Genomic DNA, 22,705 nt, shown 5'->3' on the forward strand with positions numbered 1-22,705 from the left:
AATGTAGAGAAGTGTGAGGTGATTCACTTTGGAAGGAATAACAGGAATGCGGAATATTTGGCTAATGGTAAAGTTCTTGAAAGTGTGGATGAGCAGAGGGATCTAGGTGTCCATGTACATAGATCCCTGAAAGTTGCCACCCAGGTTGATAGGGTTGTGAAGAAGGCCTATGGAGTGTTGGCCTTTATTGGTAGAGGGATTGAGTTCCGGAGTCGGGAGGTCATGTTGCAGCTGTACAGAACTCTGGTACGGCCGCATTTGGAGTATTGCGTACAGTTCTGGTCACCGCATTATAGGAAGGACGTGGAGGCTTTGGAGTGGGTGCAGAGGAGATTTACCAGGATGTTGCCTGGTATGGAGGGAAAATCTTATGAGGAAAGGCTGATGGACTTGAGGTTGTTTTCGTTGGAGAGAAGAAGGTTAAGAGGAGACTTAATAGAGGCATACAAAATGATCAGGGGGTTGGATAGGGTGGACAGTGAGAGCCTTCTCCCGCGGATGGATATGGCTGGCACGAGGGGACATAACTTTAAACTGAGGGGTAATAGATATAGGACAGAGGTCAGAGGTAGGTTCTTTACGCAAAGAGTAGTGAGGCCGTGGAATGCCCTACCTGCTACAGTAGTGAACTCGCCAACATTGAGGGCATTTAAAAGTTTATTGGATAAACATATGGATGATAATGGCATAGTGTAGGTTAGATGGCTTTTGTTTCGGTGCAACATCGTGGGCCGAAGGGCCTGTACTGCGCTGTATTGTTCTATGTTCTATGTTCTATGACGTACAACCTCTACATTGAATTTGGCTAGGATGAGCATAAAAACCTTCCCTTCAGACATTATTCAATAGTCTTCCTAGACACTTTAATAAAAATAAGCTTTATTCTGAGAACTTAGTTAACATTTATATAAACACACAGCAAGAGTTTTTATCCATTTCAAACATGACGACACCCCACGGCTACAGTAATCCACGTAAAGCACTTAATGAATTCCCTCTTAACTGCTCCAATTCAAAAACAAAATCCCATAAACTAAAACCCCTTTTCAAGGATGTGGCCCTGCACTCTGCATTCTCACTTGAGTAAGACCGGCTTTTCCTGAGATTCTGACCCCGTCTCACCAGCAGGTTTAAACCCTTCCAGAAAGCAAACTATATCTTTTAAGTTACCAAAACAGGTAGCTAGAATCAACTTTTGTTTCAATGGAACAACTCTTTAACATGAAATTAGAGAGAGACAGGCCAAAACATTTATTTTCTCTGTCTGTAGTCCACAGTCGTCAAAACTGAAAGCGAAAGTAAAACAAACCTCACCACCATAGCCAGCTCCACTCACAAAATGACATCACTGAAGCCATGTGAAAAGACAAAATCCTTTGTTAAAGGGACACTCCCATGACAGAATTACCAACAGGAGACCACAGCGGTGGACCAAAGGGAATGTTCTCGGACCATCAGTGGGAGGGGAAGGCGATTGGGATTAGGGGTGGGGGTTTGGTGAGCATTTCACGGATCAGAACCCCAATCAGGAAGTGAGAGCTTTAAAGGTTCATGCTACTCGCTGGGGCGGGGGAAATATTTCAGAGATCAGGGCCACGATCTGGGCTTGGAAGGCTGAACACGTCTCTGTGAGGCCTGGAGGGGGCACTGCTGATTTAAGGAACTTAAAACCAGGCAGTTTTAAAACATACCTGAGCCTCTTCTCACCAGTGGGCTGCCTCCACCCGACTGCTGCTGCTAGGCAACAGATAGGATGAAGTCCTCCATTAGGAACTCATGAAACTAACTCTCCTAACCCCTGTTTCAATTCCATACCTGAGACTCAGCTGAGGGTCACTGCTGTTGAGACATGCAGGCAAATCAAATTGGAGTTTTCCCATAGATCCAGCTGCCTGTGGGGGAGTAATCATCACTGTCTGTTTTCCCTGGTAAACAGATGTGTCCTACAGACCAGTGTATCTTGATCCCCAGACTTCTTGTTTTCGGCCCTTGTGTCGAGTTCAAGACCGGCTTCAGCACAAAAATCAAATCTGATGATCCACTGCAGTACTGAAGATGTCTTTTAGATAAGAATGTTAAACTTCCTGCACACTCAAGTGGATGTAAAGATCCCATGAAATTGTTTTGAAGAAAAACAGCAGAGTTATCCCTGATGTCCTGGCCAATACTTATCCCTCAATGAATCTTCCACAAACAAATTATTTCCTTTGTTCCTATTTATTCACATTCATCCTGCTGTTTATGAGATCTTGTTGTCAGCAAATTGGTGGCTGTGCCTCTTATATTACAATAGTAACTGCACTTCAAAAGTCTTTCATTAGCTGCATATGCTTCGAGATGTCCTCTGGTGGTGAAAGGTGCTGCATAAATGCAAGTCTTTGGATGGGATTATCTGTTCGATGATGCCGAAATTGCAAAACGCAATTGGGCAGAGAATAGGTTCCGACGCTAAAATCGCGGCTGGGCCAATTTGATGCCAAATCGCTATTCTCCGTCACCTCAACAGCAGTGTCAATAAGGTCCCGGAACGCACATATAGTAAGCACCATTTGCATATCATTAGCGGGCCCCACCCGGTATTCTCTGGGCCCTCTGCGATGCTTCGCCTCCAATGGGAAGTGTTCCCCACTGCACGGTTCACTTCTGCTCTTAAAAATCGTGAAACCTTTGTCATGGCTGCAGAGGGAGAGAGCGGTGGGAGGGGGGGGGAGGGGGAGTACAAAAGAGTCCAACATCACTATAGTTTGCTGACAGTTGTGCTGCTGGGCAGGGGGCTTCTGCCAGGGACAGGGGGAGTAGTGGGGGGTGGCCAGGAGGTGGGCTGTGGGGCCGGGATGAACGGGCACAGGATACCATTGCCACAGCCGTCAAACAGCCAGGCAGCTGCACAAGGCGCTAACAGCCCACTGAGAACACGTGTCGTATAGGTGTCCCCCCAGGCCACACCCGCTAGGTGCCCTCAGGTCCCGGCCAACCCTTCAGCTGTATCGGCGACTCCAGCACAACCAGTGCCATCTTGTTGGCTGGGATGAGTGTGTGTGGGGATTGTAATGTGCATATGCGGTTGCAGTTTTTCAGCCTCCCAACCGTCAATCACGGACCCAGTGAATCCCGTACCGTTTTTCATTGGAATCGATTGTGTTCCACGTGGCGCCATGCTAGCCCCTCCACAGTTGCTGAATCGATCCAGGTTCGGCGCCAGTTTTGCTTTTGTGAAAGGCCACAAAATCTGCGTCGGCGTCAACACTTAGTCTCAGAAACGGAGAATCCTGCCCCTTATTTTTTTAAAGACTTGTTTCTACCTCATGACTTACACAAGAGCATTGGACAATTCAGAGAGTGAAGATAAATTCACTTTGTGTGTATCCAGTGCCGTTTTCTGAAAAAAAACATCACGATTAGAATGGTCTGAATATTGAAATTCTGGCCCAGTGTAGATCATTTAAATTCATACCTCAGATGCAGCAATTATAAAAGTTGTAATGACTACACAGACATTATCTAGCTTAACTTCACTTTGCTTCTAATCATGCCCTGTTCCCCCCAGAGCTGCCCCACTGTGAAAATTTGATAATATTGACACTTTTGTACTGTGGTTACAATTCAGCAGAACATCACAAAGTGGCTACTTGAATTGCAGATTTAATTTACCCATGCTCAGATTAACCACACTCTGAGTGTAAGTTAGACACCGGTGTGTGATACGAGTTGATGTTTCTTCTTTGGTCTCCGTGCCACTGTGAAATGCACCTGCACTGACAGCTGAGAATAAAGAAAGATTCAAGGTCACTGTTTTAGTACCATTAGCTCCATTCAGAACAAGTGCTCTGCCAATAGTCAAATTTTACTCCGGATCTGAATCTGAATTTCCAACTTTATGTTTATCCAAGACTTCTAACTCCCACATTTAATCAACTCAGGAATTAGAAATTAAAATGTTGCATTTGAACGGCTGCTCTGGAGGGGATTGTCTTGAGGTGATAGCCCCATGTCATTTAAATATAGATATATGCAGATCATTTTCAGAGCGGAGACATAATTAACCATCAACGCAGTGCTGGCTTGGTGACTAGATGATTTTTTTCTTCATTCAGTTCACCAATTTGAAAACCTAGGGTGAATAAAAGTTCATTTGAATTAGCAATAAATGAGTTTTCACTAATGTAGCAGGGCCAGCACCTTGGGGCAATCCACACTGCGTTCTTTCAGGCTCCATTTGAATCTTTTGACTCTCTGCTGGATACAGCACACAAAGAGGCAGGTGTTATTGTGTTGTGGGCCTGTCGCATAAGTGTGCATGAGATTGTTTTAAACAGATCAACAAACCGAATTACTAACAGCAATTTTACCAAGTGAAAGATTCTTATTAATCTTACAATGTTTAATTGATTGGAATATTGACTATATGCCTGCAGTTTATTTTTGTTTGTCAAAACACACCCTTAGAGAGACTGTTTTACTGATATTGTAATGGACAGGGTCCATGAGAAAATGGTGTGCACTTCATCTGTGGAATTCAAGAAGTGCATTGTTTGCATTATTCCACTCACATAAAATGTTTTTGTTATTCCCTTGCTGCTTATGTTATACTTGGGAATCTCTATATTTGTTATCCTGCAAGGATTGGGAATTACTGTCTAAATTTCTCCCAGGAAATAAGCAGCCTTTTTTATTGTTACCAAGCATTTCCCATTTTTATTGTTTCTTCTGTATTTTTTGTTATCTTAGATAATCCCTTGCTTTTGTTCTTCCAAGAAAATTACCCTGTTCAATAACATTAAAACAAAAACTATGCAAAATGCCCTGAGCATTACAACACTATATACAACAGACACGCATACAAAATATACCCTCAGACGTAGACAAATTGACGAGCCAAACTATCCAAGCAGAAAATGCATTCATTAAATGGTGAGTGAAGAATTAATAAATTACCGTCTAAATAGATATTTAATCTATATTTTACAGACAAAATGGCTATCAAATTTGCCCACACTCAAATGAAAATATTATCTGCAATATTTCAAATGTTTGCTTCGAGTTCTGAATTCATTAAACAAAAAAAAAACAAGCCCTTATTACTACTCTGGTCTTTTTGTATGGAAAATTAATATTTACAAATGTTCTTATTTGGAAAGAAGACATCCCAAAGACATTTCTAACCAAATGGCATTATCTGTCTACTCCATGGCTGCTCTTGGAAAACAATTCATATGGATAAAGGAGGCACTTTGCAACGGAATTTAATAAAATTATATCAATGCGAAAATTGGCAGAGAACTTATTGAGGCTGATGGGTAAAGGAATTAAATTAACATGCATAGCTGCAATGACAAGACCTCTGAAGCACCCTGAGTTAATGAGTGTATCTACTGATATTAATTCAGCTCCCTTACACTGTTGGGCTCAGCAATTCTTACCATACAGTTCTCTCAGCCATGTCAAGAACATTAAGCATTCAGACAAAAATGTTTTCTGAAATATCAATAGAAATGGACAGAAGACATATTATCCCAGAAATTGGGCCTATTTATCAGCTGCTAACCAGACTCATATGTATCCATTATGGTGGGCAAGGCGCATCCGCTGATCAGAAGCCAGAAGTCCATCGCCTGCCACGTAGTAAAGGCCAAATTCTGGTTCTTAAAGGACTTGATGTCTTTTTCTGACATGGGCAGAGCACCCTGATCTTTTTTGTCCTTCGTCAATTTGGCAGGTGGCATATTTCTGGGTTGTAACGAGCATGCACTTTTCAACCATCATATTGGAGAGTTAGGGATCATTTAGAGACTGAAACTGGCACTGCACAGCTGTATTTCTTTCCATTCCTTTCAGATTTGTCTTCTGGCTCTTCTTAAAAATTTCATTTTAATTCGAATTTTTCTACTCATCCAATGCACTTTGTTGTCCCCTTTTTTTTTCTTTTTGGAATATGTCTAGTTTGAATCCATATAGTGTAAGTGTCTAGCAAATGTAGGGTAAATGTGGGACTGTGTACAGCACCACCCACACAGTGATGTAAGAGAGAACATGATTCACACTGAGGATCAGCTGAGTGTTTGAATGAGCCGTGTGTACTAGCAAGCATGGAGGCCGCTCCTAGCTTGTACCCTTTACTATAAATTTGTAAATAGTTCTAAGGGTCAATAATCACTTCCAGTTAATCAATGTATGACTATGAAGACTTCTTCATTGTGAGCAGTTTTGGGCTCCATAGTCTAAGGAAGGATGTTCTGGCCTTGGAAAGGGTCCAGAGGAGGTTCAGAAGAATGATCCCTGGAATGAAGAGCTTGACCTATGAGGAGCAGTTAAGAACTCTGGGTCTATACTCGTTGGAGTTTAGAAGGATCGGGGGGATCTTATTGAAACTTACAGGTTACTGTGAGGCCTAAATAGAGTGGAAATGGAGAGGATGTTTCCACTAGTAGGAAAAACTAGAACCCGAGGGCACAGCCTCAGACTGAAGTTACAACCCTTTAAAACTGAGATAAGGAGGAATTTCTTCAGCCAGAGGATGGTAAATCTGTGGAACTCTTTGCCACAGAAGGCTGTGGGGGGCAAATCACTGAGTGCCTTTAAAGCAGAGATAGATAGGTTCTTGATTAATAAAGGGATCAGGGTTTATGGGGAGAAGGCAGCGGAATGGGGATGAGAAACACATCAGCCATGACTGAATGGCGGAGCAGACTCGATGAGCCAAATGGCCTAATTCTGCTCATATGTCTTATGGTCCTACGGACCTCAGGCCTACCAAACTGCAACCAACACCTTCCAACACTACCATAGAAGTGTGTCAGAAATTTGAAGATTCGTTTGAAACATAAACAATTAATATTTTTAAAAAAAATTTAGAGTACCCAATTCATTTTTCCAATTAAGGGGTAATTTAGCGTGGCCAATCCACCTACCCTGCACATCTTTGGGTTGTGGGGGCGAAGCCCATGCAAACACGGAGAGAATGTGCAAACTTAACACGGACAATGACCCAGAGCTGGGATCGAACCTGGGACCTCAGTGCCGTGAGGATGCAGTGCTACCCACTGTGGCTGCCCTACAAACAATTATAAACGGTTATTCTTTTTAAGAGATCCCATAAGTCACATTAGCTGATATTCAGTTACTTTTGGCACCTGTGTGAATGAAGTTTTAATAAATTGTTATGGTCTATGTTTGTGACAGTTTAATTCTATCTTGCTTCCTCAAGCAAAATAATTTTGCATGATTTATCTCCACCAGTTTGAATGTCATGTTCACATAAAACCAAATATCTACTCAAAAGTTCTGCTCATTTACAGATTCAGACTAAATGTTGCTGCAGATCAAATACCAGTTTCCGTCCAGTTGGACAGTTTTTGTTTCGGTGCAATTTTCCACAATTAGCAAAACCAGCACAAAATGGAATTTTAAGTGTAAATTGTATTCTGCACAAATTGCATTTCTACAATATTTTGGGATAGTTTCAAAAGGATTTTTGGCGCAAGCTGCCGTGCGTTTCATGGAGGCGGAAGCGACCTGCAAATTGGCCAGTGACGGGATCTTCTGGTCCTGTTGTTGTCAACGGGGTTTCCCAGAAAACCCGCGGCGGGGGTGAGCCATTTTATGGGACCGGAAGATCCCACCGATGTGAATGGTCGGAAAGTTCCAGCTCATGTGAGAAGCAGGCCCTGCCCAGTAATCTGGTCATGTCCAGTGAGAGTTTGGGTTAATTGCATTGTGTGTGGGTCTCCAGAAATTAAGCAGGGTCTTCTGGGCACAAGGATATTAATAGGCATGTTGTAAAAGCTGTTAAGTTTTTATATATTTTCTACTTTCGGTAAAAAAATTATTTTTATTTATAAACGCGATGTGAGCATCACTGGCGAGGCCAGCATTTATTCCCCATCCCTAATTGCCTTTCAGAAGGTGACATGAGTTGTTTTCTTGAACCTATGCAGACCATGTGGTGTTTGTACACCCAAAGTTCTGTTAGGGAGGGAGTTCCAGATTTTGACCCAAGGACAGTGAAGGAACAGCAATATATTTCAGGTTAGTAAGTGACTTGGAGTGGAACTTCCATGTAGTACTGTTCCCATGTATCTGCTGCCCTTGTCCTTCTAGACAGCAGTGATGGTGGGTTTGGAAGATGCTGTCTAAGGAGCCTTGGTGAGTTCATGCAGTACATCTTGCAGATGGTACACACTGATGCTCCGGTGTGTGGGTGGTGGAGGGAGTGAATGATTGTCGATGGGGTGCCAATCAAGCAGGCTGCTTTGTCCTGGATGCTGTCGAGCTTCTTGAGTGTATTGGAGCTGCACTCACCCAGACACGTGGACAGTATTCATCACACTCCTGACTTGTGCCATGTAGAGGGTGGACAGCGATGCCCTGGAACTGAGATGATTGACCTCCAGTAGTGACTATAAATCTGTTGTTGATTTTGTAAAAAAAAATCTGGTTAACTAATAACCTTCAGGGAAGGAAATCTGCCACCCTGGTCTGGCCTACATGTGACTCCAGACCTACAGTGATGTGGTTGACTCTTCTCTGCCTCCGAAATGACCTAACAGTCCATTGAGTTCTACCAAAGTGCCCCAGAAAAGTTGAATCAGGTAGGTTCAAGAAGGCAGTTCACCACCACCTTCTCAAGGGATAGGCAACAAATGGTAACCTTGCCAGTGATACCTACATCTCATGAAAGAATAAAATGTCTATATTTTATACAAGAACACAAGGAGTTTGGTGGGCCCCGATCGCGGGCCAGACCCCATTTGGCCCCATGAGCCTTCTCTGCCATTCAATAAGGTCATGGATGATCATTTACTCAGTTTCTCAAGATAGGCAAAATCATGGAAAATGGTTCTGTATAAGTTTGCTTTCGTCATTTTTAGTTGTTTGAAATTGGGTTACTTACAAATGGTGAACTAAATGCTGCAATTAAAATGTTTACATTTTTGTGATAAAGACATGTTCAGGTATATTAATCAAACTGTACCAATTTACCACTCTTAAGCAGGTAAACAGATGTTTTTGAAAACAAAAGAATGATCCTATTTCATCCTCAAGCTCCACCAAATTGTGCTAGTTCATGGCAGTTCCTGCATTCAGTGATATGCAACTAGCTTTGAGCAGAAACATGAAAAGGTTAAAAAAAACCTTCTCAAGCCGAGAGCCATTTTGGTTGCAATTTGCATCCACATTGTTGATTGTGTCCAGAGTGGGCACTCCACCACCTCTCATCCTTATTGTGTTTAAATTCTGTTGGTGCACATGTATCAGCTGGGTCAGATCAGAAAGCTCAGATCTAAAACCTATTTTAGTGAAGAAATAGCCAAATATTCCTTCCTCCTTTGTTGTACACAAGCAGCATGTAACATTCCCCTAATATATGGATGGTCAAGTGACCTGCTCCCAGGCCTCTGACAATACGACTTTCAAACCGCTCATTAGGAGGTGAATGAGAGTGGCCCCAGGTGACTCCCCCATTGATTTTCCCTCCTTCCCTGTGGAAAGCTCATAGCCTCCACTTAGCAGCTCCAACTAACAGCACAACTGAGACCGAGAATTTGGCTTATGGGGAATTACCAGTGTATGGTGCACCGCATTGAAACACTAGCATGCTGCATCATTGAGGGTAACAGTATTAAATCTTGTGAAATAATCAATTTTTCCCTCACAGAAGGCCACTGCTCCACTTCAGTCCATCATGTTGCTTTTTCACACTGAACTGAACAGCAATGTGTTCAAAAGTCATTGTTGCTCTGTTTTGATATAGGGGGCGATTCTCCAATATTGGGCCCAAGAGTTCGTGCCGTCGTGAACGCTGTCACGTTTCATGACGGCATGAACCGGGCCTGGTTACGTACGATTCTGGCCCCCACAGGGGGGCATGCGCAGTTGGGCCAGCGCCATCCTGTGCATGCGTGGGGGACTTGTTTACCACGCCAGCCCCGGCTCAAGATGGAGTCAGTGGTCAGGGGCCGGCCACGCCAGAAAGTAGGCCCGGGGGGATAGGGGCCGGCCTGCCGATCGGTGGGCCCCGATCGCGGGCCAGACCCCATTGTAGGCCCCAACCGGTGAAGGAGCCCCTCTCCCCCCCTCCCACAGGCCACCCCCCGACCTTTCCCGCTGAGTTTCTGACGGCAACGACCAGGGGTGAACGCCGCCGCCGGGACTCTGTCGGATTGGCGCGGCCGCTCGGCCCATCCGGGCTGGAGAATTGGCGGCGCCACCGATTCCAGCGGCCCACGGCCAACGCCGCGCCAAACGTACCGGCGCAAATGGCGCTGATTCTCCGCACCTCAGAGAATCGCGCGTCGGGGTGTCGTGGTACGGTTGCGGCGATTGTCCGGCCTGGCGTGGGGCTCGGAGAATCGCCCCCATAGTGTTTACTATGCCCAAAGACTGGTTGTGAAAATTGAGCACACAACCAACTACATTCCTTTGCTTACTACATTGCTTTACTTGCATTGTTGTCATTAGTGCACTAACATTTGTTGCTCTTTAAATCTACCTTATTTTTGCATTGCAAGACTTTCATAGCCAATTCTGACACCTACTGCTTGCATTATCCAAAGTGGACAGGGTCTCAATAAGTGCTTCTCGATTTGGAGGAGAGAAGGCCCAGTGGGCACACAAAAAAAATCCACAACTATTTTTCATCTGTGAGAGATTCACTGGGTTTTGACCCCAGTTCTACATTTACTGGGACAGAACGTCCTTCTGTGTATATCAAAAAGACCTGTTCTCAGTGTTTCTACTTCACAAAGAAGGCTGCCATGTAGTTATATCACCTCCTGGAGGGTAACCTGCAGATGACATGTCACACAGTGAAGGCTTGTTTCATAGGAATCATTACTGCATTAAATTTTTACGTCACCACAGGTGTCGTATGTCAAATCACAGTCAACTTTCCATGAATGCATCGAGCAAGAATTAGAGGCCTTGTTTGAAAGGAGCAGCATATTAATAATTATCCCAGTGGAATTGAGACATCAGGTGAACAGAGGACAGGGCTTTCCTCTGGCAGGATTCTCAAAAGTGTAGAGCATTGTAGATAGCTCTACAGACCATTGAAATTGGTTGTCACTCCCTGACAGGCAATGTATACAACTGTGCACTTGGGAGAATGCCCTGGAGCATCAAATTATGCAACTGTCCTTATACTGACCTCATGTAGTGGCACATCTATTTTACCACCCATCAAACAGGCATTGTGCACCTCCTTTAGGTCTGTAAACTCTGTCTCTTGCCGCCATATTGAGTTCATTTTCATATCATTTTGTCTGGCATGTGTCCCTTGACAAAAGTTGACAAAGACTTAAAATCAGCCTTGAGCCTTGATAAAGGCCGAAACAATATTTAGTCTCATATGCAATCACTTTAACTGAGATGGGCACAAGTATTTAAATTTGAGCTGCTTGTCACAGTTGCCACATTCCCCATTAGGCTAGCTGCTGGGACAAGCCCAAAGGCATGTGTAGCCTGGAAGGAGTGGTGACCACCAAACAAATTAACTATAGAACTATTTATTAACAGACTAACTGGGCACGATTCAACTAATTGAGAACAAAATCCCATAGCGAGTGTGTTTAGCCGCATGTTTCCCAGTGTTCACAACGCTCTCAGTACAAAATGGTTTCCAAGATACATTTGGACTCCAGCTTGATCAGGAAAATGGCCCCGATTGGCAGGAGTTAAATGAAACTGCCCACCGCTATGTGCATGGAGCATGTACTCAAGATAAAACCCAGAAAAGGAAAGCACCCCCACCTCCGACTGCACAGGCAGAGCACAATCCCATGAACCCTGTCACCACACAGCGCAGGGCCACAACAAACGGAGACCCCGATTTTCTGTACACCACCCCATTAACCGTCACCCAATTAAGGGACGCGTGTGACAAAATCAAACCGTTCCAACCCACATCAGACCCACACAATTATTTTGCGAGAGCTAAGCAACAGGCGACCATGTACGGCCTGGACGAAAAAGAGCAAGTTATGGTCACAGTTTTGAGCCTCGACCCCTCAGTCGTGGCAGCCCTTCCCGACCCACAAAATGTAGGAGGAGGTACCCTCCAAAAAATGCATGCAGCGATCCTAGATGCGATCGGCTACAATAAGGGAGATCCCATCGAAGGACTCAATAAATGCAGACAGAAAAAGACCGAGCACCCAACAGCGTTTGCTGGATGCCTTTGGACCCACTTTACAGCAGTATTTGGAGAGTTAGTCCGTGCCCATTTGACACCAGAAAATATGGCCAAATGGACTCATATCCTAGTCTCCCACATGACTGAAGCAGGACAGAGAGTTTGTGCCAATTATGACACCCTCAGACGACACACATAATGAGAAATGTGTACTAAAGAGATTATCCCGAGCTTGGGAATAGTCCCTTCAGGGAAGATCAGAACAAGGAAAAGTAGAGGAAGAGCAGGCAGATGCTAACATGCATCCAGTCAGGACACATCAAAACCTTGCATGGGTAAACGAGGGAAGAAACAGCCCGCAGCAGCCTAAATCACAAGAATGCTATAATTGTGAACAGTTAGGACATTACGCCCGAGAATGCAATGCCCCCCAGAAACAGCAGCAAAACCAGCAGGCAAATGCCCCAAATAAGAACAAAGCCAAGCTCATTCACAGTGTTAGCGCCTGTTCCGGGAACGCAGACACAAATGGCACCGATTGACAGTGTTCGGACTCCCCAACTTGGGTCTGCGACACCCTTTGGGACAAGTCCGGAAGACCAGTAGTAGCAGGCACAGTCCGGGGACACCCCGTCAAATTTCTTTGGGACACAGGAGGGTCCCATACCAAGTTAAATTCCTCCACAATGTTCCAACGGGATACATGGCCCACCACAGACAGTATTACCCTTAGTGGCTTCACAGGACACTTACAGCAGGGACATATTACGGTCCCTGTAGCTATTCAGATAGGCAACATTAAGACAAAACATCCCGTTGTTCTAGTAGATCTACCCCAGATAGCCGAACATATTTTGGGGATAGATTTCATGAGCTCCCACAATCTTTCGTTCGACCCCGTCAATAGATGTGTGTAGAGAATGGCAAAGGCAGCACGAGCCCCCGCCACGCTCACAGTTGGAGACTACGCATACAGGATTAGCACAGTAGGAGACTTCTGGTTTGAGCCACAAACCATTAGTCAAGACAAAGAAGTTAGAGATGTTTTACAGAAACACAAAGCATCTTTTGCCAGGCACAAGCAATTTTGCGGCAGGATCGCAGGTTTAGTTAACATCACAGATCCCGATCCTAAACTCCAGAAACAGTACGGTTTCCCCCAACAAGCAGAGGGAGAAATTGCAAAAGTCATCCAAAGTTTACTTGACCAAGGCGTACTTCGTTCAGTAGCCTCAACTAACAATGCCCCAAACTGGCCCATCAGGAAACCCGATGGCTCATGGTGACTGACACTCGATTACAGGGAACTAAACAAAGTGACCCCATTAGCAGCCCCCACCGTGGCCACGAGTCCCGAGATAATGTTAAAACAGGGACTTCAGTCGAAATTTTTCACTGCTTTGGACATCAGCAACAGCTTTTGGTCCATTCCATTAGGTAAAGCGTGCCAATACAAATTTGCTTTCACCTTCCAGGGACAGCAATACACATGGACGTGCCTTCCACAAAGCTTCCACAACTCTCCCTCCATTTTCCACAGACAATTGGCAAATTGGTTAGCTAAATTTTCCCGACCCAAATGCTTTGTTCAGTATGTAGACGACTTACTCCTACAGACGGACACTAAGGGAGAGCACATTTTGCTTCTCACCGAATTATTAGGACTCCTTCACGAAATCGGATGTAAAGTTAACCCCAAAAAGTCCCAGATTCTCCAGGAAAAGGTCATTTATTTAGGCACAGTAATCACCCATGGCAAACGCGAAATCGAGGAGAAACACATTGACTCCATTGTTAAATTACCCTTGCCCCATAATGTTACAGCCCTCCGGTCATTTCTAGGACTGGTTGGCTACTGCAGGAACCACATAGACGGTTTTGCCACAAAGGCAGCCCTCTTTCAGAGCTCCAAAAAAAGAAAACCCCATGGAAATGGCTTCCACAGCACATGGATGCCGTGGATGCATTAAAACGTACCCTGAGCACAGCTCCCGCTTTACAGTACCAGACGCACTCGCCCCATACGCAATAGAAGTAGCTTCCACCGACCGAACCCTTTCGGCCGTGCTCCTTCAGGAAAGACACGATCGTTTAGGCCCCGTAGTCTACACCTCACGAGTTCTCGATCCGGTAGAGCAAGGATTTTCTGCGTGCGAAAGGCACTTGCTCACAGTTTTTGGGCTGTTCAGTACTTTGCGTACATAAAGGACTCAACCCCGTAACCATTTTGACAGAACACACCCCAACCCAACTTCTACTAGACGGTAGACTAAAGGACGGCATAGTCAGCCAAATTTGCGCAGCACGATGGACCCTCCTCCTACAAGGACGGGACATTACGGTTAAAAGAACTAAGACACACGTTTATAGCAGACAATTTAAAGTACGCAGGCACCCCACATGAGTGTGAGATCATTACCACCAAGCACAATACAGGACCCTTAGTCCCAAAATCAGCTCCCCCAAAACCATGTACTACACCCCAGAGACCCACGGACACAGACGCAGCTCTTAGGATTTATGTGGATGGCTCCTCCACAGTTTTAAATGGTGAAAGAATCACAGGTTGTGGTATTTATGTCGAGGATGCACAGGGACACGCGTTAGAAGAAATCTCACTGAAATTCCCTGGACATTTAGGTTCACAGGCACCCGAATTAGCAGCCGTAGCCTACATTGTACAGCATCCCGACTCGCTCCCGACCCCAGACGACATATACTCCGGCAGCGTATATGTCTGCAATAGCTTAACTGAGTTCCTACCCCTGTGGGAATCTAGAGGTTTTGTTTCCGTCGACGGAAAACCCCTACCCTCAGCCCCATTATTCCAGCATATCCTCAAGACAGCAAAAGGCTGTAAATACGGTAGCGTTAAGGTTCATAGCCACCATCATTCTTCCACCCCTGGTAACATTAAGGCAGGCGCCCTAGTAAAAGCAGGTTCCAGACATGGTCACTTTTGGAATCTCCCCGAGAGTGCCCCAGTACACACGGTCCAGGTCTCACAGACCAATATTCAAGATTTAGTCCAAGCACAGAAGGAAGACGAAAAGCTCAGGGAAGTTTTAAAAGGTAACTTCCCAGCCCCCTATGATAAGTACAGAAACGCTTTGACAGCACATGATGGCATAATTTTAAAAGACGGTATTTATGTGGTCCCCACCCAAGATAGAAACCAGATTATGTGTTAATTCCATGACAACCATGGACACCAAGGGATAGATTCAACTCTTGCCCACCTCAGACCTCTCTGCTGGTGGCCCGATTTAAAATCCAATATGGCTCATTACATTGAGAATTGTTTGATTTGCGCCCAGAACAATCCAGACAGGTATGAGAAGAAAGGTCAACTCTGTCACACCCGCCCTGTTAATGGCCCCTGGACGAATCTACAGATAGATTATAAGGTCCTCTACCCCCCTGCAAAAATGGTTTTAAATATGTCTTGGTAGTGATCGACACCTTCACGAAATAGGTGGAAGCTTTTCCATCTAGACCTAACACGGCTAAAACGACAGCCAAGATTCTAACACAACAAATTTTCACAAGATGGGGACTTTCCCGGAGTATTGAGTCAGACCAAGGCTCACACTTCACAGGACACGTCATGAAAAATGTCCTCACAATTTTCGTCATACAACAAAAATTTCATTTAGCCTATCACCCCCAATCAAGCGGAATTGTAGAACGCATGAATAGAACCCTCAAAGCAACCCTTAGGAAAATGGTCCAGCAGCACAATATGACATGGGACACAGTCCTCCCATTTGCACTCATGTCCATTAGGAACACGGTATCAACTTCGACAGGTTACACCCCCCATACCCTCATGACCGGACGACTCATGAAGGGAACAGAATACTTATTGGGGCTTGATTTGGCCAGCCCCACAGTCACCGCCCTCACCCATGAGAAAGCAGTACAACATATCCTGGAAAACGTTAAAGCAGCCCAGCTAGCCGCAGCTATTAGGCTTGGCACACGGAAAAAACAGAGTAAAGCATGTTTTGATAAAACGGTACACCCGACGGAATTTTCAGTGGAACAGCAAGTCATGCTCTCCCAGTACAACCCCAGTTCATTTCTTTCCCCCAAATTCGCAGGACCCTACTCAATTTCAGATAAAGTCAGCCCTTCTGTTTATAAGATCACTTATCCTAATGGCAAGTCAGGATGGTTTCACATAAACCAGCTTAAGGCTTATGGCACACAGTGCAACCACTCCCACCACACCTCACTTGCAGCAGCAGACGAACACGCCCCGCCCATGAATGACCTATTCCTAGCCTCCCCCAACCAGTCCAGCCCGTCCTCGGACACCACTTTGACTCCACCCCCAGATACACGACTCCGCCTCTCCCTTAATTCGACCAGCACCGACAGCGACAGCACTCATATGTTAGACCTCATGGAACTGCCACATGATTTAAATTCTGCACCAGGCCACACTCCCAGCGACTCTGAACAGGATATTTTGACCCCTACGAGACCACATGTTAAAGCCCCTGAACCGGACCCACCGCCCGATGACGATGGATTGCCCCCTACCGCCTCCACCCTAGACACTAAGCATTGGCACCGCGACAATTCCTACAGACTCACCCGTAACGATGAGATGAACCCCACATCGACCTAGGCCGCCTTGGCACAGCTACTCCAGTCATGAGTTTGGCAACCGGGAGAAGGTGATGATTCAGAGTCTGACTCCCACCAGGATAGCCCCTTTGCGACTCTTTTTACAGTAGAACAATGAGGTGGCCAGATGATGAGAAAAAGGAACCAATTGAGATTTACGGTGTCCTTCTTTCTGATGGTGCCTGCCCGCTTTCTTGTTTCAGCTTGTTTTTCTAAATGTTGAATGTTTGTATGTTTTTTGACTCACGATACAGTTTATTGATACAGTCATAACTACTCTTCTGATTCGACGGCAATTATAAGAACCAGTTTATCCACGGTGAACACAAATTCTTTCCGTTCTTGTCCGGTAACCCAGGCAGTGGAGTCCGGCACTGGTCCCCGCCCTGCCTGAGGACCCCATCTGGGCACCTAAGCTCGGGTAGTGCACCTACGGCACTGGTCACCGCCCTACCCGGGGAATCCACCCATTCTTGCCCCGTCGCGGACCACACGCACCCCATTTGGCACTTTAATTTCGAAACGCTTTTACTGTTTCTTAGGATGTGGTTTAAAGAATGCTCTTTGCCACAAGTTTTTTTGCTTTCCGGCGGCCCTTAGGTCGCTATTCCCACATGCTATTTACATCTTCAAACACTTGGATGAAACGATTTGCTGCTGGGCGGAGAAATTGTCCGCCCACTCGGCGCATTTACCACACAGGCTGCGAGACTGCTCGCAATGGGACAGTATTTTCTTTTTGGGATGTCTTGTCCCCAAAAATATTTGGTTTAAAAAAAAATGAGGGAGTCACATATGGTGACAATTCTAATGGGCAATTGATGATTAAAGGACAGACAGACAGACATACAAGATATTAAACAAGGTAATGACAGATATTATGCTTGTGCCTACAGGAAATCCAAAACACCAGAAGACAGAGGAAGACCGAGAAAAATGAAGACGGACACAATGACCTATATTTGGATCATCGTAGGATCACTACAGTTGCGCGAGGAAGCAAACCCCCTGACCCCCACCACACAGGCCGTGAATGTATCCCATCACTGCCATACACCACATCCAGAGACAGCCACTGACACACCAACCTGGTGCGACAACCTCATAAAATGGTATTCCCTTTCATACATCATGGAAGCCCTATTAGTGATAGCAATACTCTGCAGTGTCACCCAGACACTGAGACTTCGGAAATGACGAAGGAAAGCCTCCCGCACTCCAGTATACACACTTAGACCCCCTATTTTCGGACTCCAGCAAACCCCCCACTCTCTCTAAATAAATAAAGTGCATCGACTATTTTTTTGTTTTGTTCTAATAAAAGAAAGGATTTCAATTTTCTGTACTTGACCGCGAAGATACAGAGAAATGTAATGCTGCTATTGTATAGTTTTATACTGTTTGTAAATTCTTTTTATTGGCTAAACAGCCTGAATGTAGTTTAGAGGAAGATAGTTAGAGGTTCCTGTGTTTAAAAACAAAGAAATGTAATGCATGCTTGAATGTTATATTGCCCCTTAGGATTTTATAATGATACGATGTAAATAAAAGCAATTTAGGTAAAGGTTCGAATCCATAGGACAGAGTAGGATAGAACCTGTCCTTGATTGCAGGTGCTCGACTTAGGCAGAGAACAAAGAAGATTCAGTAGTGTGATCCTTTACGCTTCGCACTGAGGATCATAAGGAGGGCGTGTAGCCATCTGGGATGGCCACTTTCAGCATATAAAATGGACATTCGCTGAGCATACAGGGAAAAATGGACAATGCAAAGTAACAAGCAGGCACAGAGCCTGAATGTGTATTTGGGAAGACAGACTGCAGACGGAACCGAAACTCTTGGCCGATTTGCACATTGATGGCCCACCTCCGATAAACAAAAGACTAGTGCTCAGGTAGCTGATACCGTCCCAGGTATTCCGGCGCCATTAGCCCAGCAAGAAGATACAAACAAAGCAAAGCTAACGGCCACTTAGGACACGCCCAGCCATCAGGGTACCCACCCCTTTATTGGCTCAGATCGATGGCGGTGATCGAGAAGCTGCCCAATTGATTGGGACCAAGTTTGAGGCCCGCCTAAAAGCGTGCAAAGCCCCCCCGAGTATAAGAAGGAACCCCGCCATGTGTTTGTTCTCTTGGAATCGGCTCTCAACTGGAGAGACCCCTCCACCTGCACGTAAGTTCAAGTCCAACGCGTTCTACCAGATGGACGACCACAGCTATACTCCTGCTACCTCATCAAACCCAACAGCCTCAGATCCGAACAACGGCCACTGTTCCTCTGACCTAAGTGGGCACCCGTAGTTGAGTATAGGTGTTAGTGATAGACATAGTTTAGCCTGTAGTGTTATTGTGCATGAGTAAATCATACTGTGTGTAAATAAAGTACCAATGACTTTTAACTAACTAACTGGTGTATTGGCTCTTTGATCGGTATTCGGTTGAACCTTGTGGCGGTATCAAGAGATACCTGCCGACTCTGAAAGCATGTTCATAATTAAGATTAAGAAAGGCGACCTTATTAATCGCCATATTGATAGCCATTAAAAGATAGCAACAGGGGCCTACCGATCCGTGGGCGGGCCTGTGCCGTGGGGGCACTCTATTGTTCCGTGGAGGCCGCTGTGGTCCTCCGCGATGGCTGACGTGGAGATGAACCCGCCTGCCCATACGCTGGGATGACGCCAGCATACGCTGGCGCTCCTGCGCATGTGCCAACTCGCACCGGCCGGCGGAGGCCCTTCGGCGCCGGTTGGCGTGGCTCCAAGCCCCTTCCCCGCCGGATGGCGCGGCGCAAACCACTCCGGGGTGGCGTAGCCCCTGAAGGTGCAGAGGATTCCGCACCTTTGGGCCGGCCCGACGCCGGAGTGGTTCACGCTACTCCTTGGCGCTGGGACCCCCCGCCCCGCTGGGTAGGGGAGAATCCCGCCCAGTGTTCTCCATTCCCGCTGCTGACCTATGGGATTTCCCATTATAGCCACCCCACTCTGTGGGGAACCTGCAGGCGGGGTGCGCTGCCGGTGATTCCCACCAGTGAAGAATTCATCTCAGTCTGTCAGGGGATTTCCTCACCCTTTTGGAATGATGCAGCTCAACAGGTGCCTCAGCAGCAGTGGCAGATTTGGCTTCACTTCCATCTTGTAAAGGTGCATCAGTGCAGATCACTTCTCCAGCTCCCACAGGAACACTACTCGGCTCTTCTTCAGGCTAACTTGTTTCCACACTGCTGTCAACCACAACAACATCACTGGTGGGCATACTCGGAGTGGATTGTCCCACCGATTCTCAAGGTAACTCCCTTCTTCTCAGGTGATCCAGATGCTTCTTCAAGCTTTTACTTTGAACTTTGACTTCATACAATACCGGGCCTGTCCTGGCCACAACAACACCTGGTAGCCAAATTTGACCCATCCCAAATTTTTAGCTTCGACTAGATCATCCACTTCAAATCATCTCTCAGGCTTTGATGTTTATTTTTGACACTCTGCTTTGCCTCCCCCCTCCCTGCCAGATTTGTAAACATCGGTCCAACCTGGTAAGAATCTAATAACCCATCAGCAACTCGACAAGAGTTACTCCGGTGGTCATGTGGGGCATCGTTCTCATGGCATTTGATGACATGAAATGCTGGAGCTGCTCGCTGGTAAATGCTGTCCCACTGTCCAAACCAACTCCGGCAAGCCATGGGTGGCGAAGGCTTGCCTTAACTTTTCCACAGTTGCCAAATAAATTGTGGACTTTATTTCATAGATGTCCAGCCATTCTGAGTGGGTATCCGCTAAAAGTGGGAACATGGTGCCCATGAATGGGCCTACAAAATCAACATTGAGTCGTACCCATGGCCTACTTGGCCACTGCCAAGGGTGCATCGGGGCTGTTGGCAGTAACGTCTTTGTAGCGTGCATTGGTCGCAGTCTTTAACCATACTTTCTATGTCTGCGTCTAATCTGGGCCAACGGACCAACATTTTCATTTTGGAAATCCCTGTGTGGGGGCACTGTATAATTTCTCCAATATCAACTTCCTGCCAGGTGTGGGGTCGAACCACCCTTGCTCCCCACAGAAGGATGCCGCCTTCGCAGCTCAGTTCGTCCTTCCTTATTTGAAAGGGTTTTAGTTGTTCAGACATTCCCTGATAACGTCAGCCATGAAGAATGACATGCTTAACTGTGGACAATATTAGATTCATCTAAGTCCAGCGTTTGATCAGTTGCAATCACACTGGTAGTGTGTCGATGTAACTCAAGGCAAGGAGCAATTTCTTGTGGCAGTGCCGGGCGTTGTACTTTCCAGTAGTGGAAGATGGCTCAAGGCGCCTGCATTTAATACTTCTGTCCCCGGTCTGTGCTGGAATGTATATTCATAAGTGGCCATCAATAAAGCCCAGTGCTTTATCCTCACAGACACTATTGGAGGGATGGCTCTATCTTCTCTAAATATACCTAGCACAGGTTTTTAATCAATAATTACAGTGAAATGCCCACCAAAATAGATTGGTGGAATTTCTTTATCCTGAAGATGATGGCCATCCCCTACTACTCGATCTGTGAGGATGCCTTTTCTGTATCGGTTCGGGATGAATAGCCAATGGGTCTTTCTAACCCCTCCTCCATTTTATGTGACAAGACAGCTCCAATTCCGTAAGGAGATACTCACAAGTGAGAATGATTTCTTTGGCAGGTTGACTGTAGGGCTTGCTTCACTTGTCTGAAGTCTTCGTTTTGCTGTATCTTCCAATACCATCTCTGGTGGTTTTTTAATAACGCAGGTAGAGGTGCCAAAATATCGTGGACAAATTTGGAATAAACCTTCCATAAAAATTTACCATTCTAAGAAACGATGAACTCGAGCACATTCTTTGATGCTGCTGCTGCTTCAATAGCCCTAACTTTATCTTCCATCGGTTGCAACCTTTGTGCATCTACATGAAACCCTAAATAAGTGACTTTGTTTGCCTTAAAGGCGGATTCTCTCTCTTTAATCTTACTGTAGCTTCCTTTTTAAAACTTCCTCTAGGTTGGTTAGGTGTTTCTCTTCTCCGGCTTCCATGACTAGCACATCATCCAAGTAAACAATTACCTAGGTAAATCTTGTAATAAGCTTTCCATTGTGCGCTGAAAGATTGCAGATGGTGATGATACTCCAAATGGCAGTCTGGTCTCCTGGTATAGGCTCTCATGTGTGTTGATAGAGACAAACTCTCTGGATGCCTCATCCAGCTCCAGCTGCTGGTATGTATGAATCATGTCTAATTTAGAGTAAGTTAGACTTCCAGCTAGCTTGGCGTACAGCCCCTCTATTTTAGGTATACGATACCTGTCCAAGTTTGCCACTTGATTGACCGGTAATTTATAGTCCCCACATATTCGTACCGTCTTATTTCGCTTAAGTATTGGCACAGTGGGAGTTGCGTACTCCGCAAACTGCACAGGCTTGATAACGCCCAAATCTTCTAACTTTCTAAGTTTGGTTTCCACCTTCTCACTCGAGGAAAAATCTGTAAAATTTTGGTGTAGCCTCTGGACTTATGTAAATCGTGTCTTTCATGTCTCGCATTTTGTCCAGTTCTTCTTGAAATACCTCATGATATCGCCGGAGGATGTCATTAATTTTGAAATTTATACCCAATTCAATTTTATTTCCTGAAGCCAATCTTGTCCCATCAAGCTTGGCCTTTGACCCTCAACTACAATTAAAAGCAGGTGGGCAGACTGCTGCCTGTAATTGACAGGTGCTGTAGTTGTTCCCAAAACCTGTATAGTATTCTGTATATCCTTCGCCAGCCTGGTTGCCATGTTTTTAATGTCAGGGACTGGACCCTCCCTTTAGGTAACAATAGGTTTGTTCTCCCACTATTGAGGCGGAAACTCCTGTGTCGGCCTCTATTTTGAGCAGCTGACTATGAGCCATGAATATGATTGTGGTGAGAGCCACATTGGCC

Source organism: Scyliorhinus torazame, chromosome 16 (genome assembly GCF_047496885.1).
Source record: "Scyliorhinus torazame isolate Kashiwa2021f chromosome 16, sScyTor2.1, whole genome shotgun sequence".
Classification (NCBI taxonomy): Eukaryota; Metazoa; Chordata; class Chondrichthyes; order Carcharhiniformes; family Scyliorhinidae; genus Scyliorhinus; species Scyliorhinus torazame.